Source organism: Culex quinquefasciatus, chromosome 2 (genome assembly GCF_015732765.1).
Source record: "Culex quinquefasciatus strain JHB chromosome 2, VPISU_Cqui_1.0_pri_paternal, whole genome shotgun sequence".
Taxonomy (NCBI): domain Eukaryota; kingdom Metazoa; phylum Arthropoda; class Insecta; order Diptera; family Culicidae; genus Culex; species Culex quinquefasciatus.
In genome coordinates, this window is record NC_051862.1 from 71,001,104 (window position 1) to 71,003,295 (window position 2,192).

Sequence of the window (2,192 nt, forward strand, 5' to 3'; positions counted from 1 at the left end):
TGATCACACCCCATTTCTTCAAACATGTCATAACTGTAGCAATATCTTAGACAGCAAACTACATCCAACTACATGCGAGAGAGTTTGTCCCATAAATCTTGGCTGGGTTTCCCTAATGACGAAGCGAATTCCGGGTTCCGGGGCCTGACGAGGACGATCTTGGCAACCAACGAGACGAGAGCAAAAAAAAACTATGATGTTCCTTCAGCATCAGTTGGTTTATTCAAATTGAATCACCGTTTTGCGAACTCTGTGCCGTCTTCGGGATGCTCTCCGAATGAGACCCTGAGGAGTGCTTCAATTTCGTCCCTGGGGACGACCCTCGCCGAGATTAAGATCTTCGTTAGATAGTTTGCAGATTCGTGGGGTGAAATGTTTTTTTTGCCTTAAATTTTAAGATAGCTCATTAGAGAAAATATTACTTTTTTTTGTCTAAAACCTTGAACCGCGAACATCCGGAAATCCGGGTGGCGTTAAATCCTCATTCGAAGTAACGGTTCCGCCAACGAAATTTGTGTGTGGGATCCTCCAGCAGCGAAGATTTGGCGGCAACCTTTGCGCAATTATACCCCCGGAATAGAGCTGGAAAGTTTTCCATTCCCCATTGTGAGGCTCTTGAATGGAACACACTTTTGATTCAGAATAAAATATGAGCAGACAGATGCGCTGGTGGTGAGCGGTGTTGTGTAGGCATTTCTTCGGGCTTTTACGCAGACCGGTCGTCCCAAACCTTTGAGCGAGCTTGATTACACACGGAAGAAGCAGCAAGCCAGAATTGGTTCTTGATGGCTTATGGAGCGGTAGGGTGACCGAAACCAAAGTGCTGTTTTGCTCAAATGATTACAATTTGTAATCTCTAAATAAAAATTCTTCATTGAATTTATTTTTTTATTTTTTGTATTTTTGTATTTTTGTATTTTTGTATTTATGTATTTTTGTATTTTTGTATTTTTGTATTTTTGTATTTTTGTATTTTTGTATTTTTGTATTTTTGTATTTTTGTATTTTTGTATTTTTGTATTTTGTATTTTTGTATTTTTGTATTTTTGTATTTTTGTATTTTTGTATTTTTGTATTTTTGTATTTTTGTATTTTTGTATTTTTGTATTTTTGTATTTTTGTATTTTTGTATTTTGTATTTTTGTATTTTGTATTTTTGTATTTTTGTATTTTTGTATTTTTGTATTTTGTATTTTTGTATTTTTGTATTTTGTATTTTTGTATTTTGTATTTTTGTATTTTTGTATTTTTGTATTTTTGTATTTTGTATTTTTGTATTTTTGTATTTTGTATTTTTGTATTTTTGTATTTTTGTATTTTTGTATTTTTGTATTTTTGTATTTTTGTATTTTTGTATTTTTGTATTTTTGTATTTTTGTATTTTTGTATTTTTGTATTTTTGTATTTTTGTATTTTTGTATTTTGTATTTTTGTATTTTTGTATTTTTGTATTTTTGTATTTTTGTATTTTGTATTTTTGTATTTTTGTATTTTTGTATTTTTGTATTTTTGTATTTTTGTATTTTTGTATTTTTGTATTTTTGTATTTTTGTATTTTTGTATTTTTGTATTTTTGTATTTTTGTATTTTTGAATTTTTGTATTTTTGTATTTTTGTATTTTTGTATTTTTGTATTTTTGTATTTTTGTATTTTTGTATTTTTGTGTTTTTGTATTTGATTCAATCTGTCAAATCAAAGAAAAAATTTCAGCAAAAATTGTTTTGATTATTCTGGACGCTCTAATACACACATCTCCAGCCACCAGAAAAGGCCAAGGTTGCCCAAAAATTAAATTCCATACCCAAAATCACTGACGGCGGCACTCTCTCAGGTACCCGGGCAATCCGGGATCTGGCCATCCTTCGGGACAATCCAGGAAAAAAGGGAAAAGGTGGCGCAAAAGGCGACGTGTCCTGGCTGGAAGAAAGAGGAGGCAGCACCTTCGACACCTTTAGAAGGAGAAACAAGGTAAAGCCATCCAGTATGGGTAGGAGAGTTGAGTACGCCAGACATACACAGAGGACATCCCGCACACACTCATGCAACACTTATACGAAAACCGGGAGAAAAGTCTTCCTGGTTTTCTCGTCCTGTGACGGGACGGGACCCTTGAAGAGGCAGCACACACTGCGAAATCTGGCCGACCCAGACGATGTGGTGTGGTGGGTTCTTTTAGTCTGTGATTTGCTGC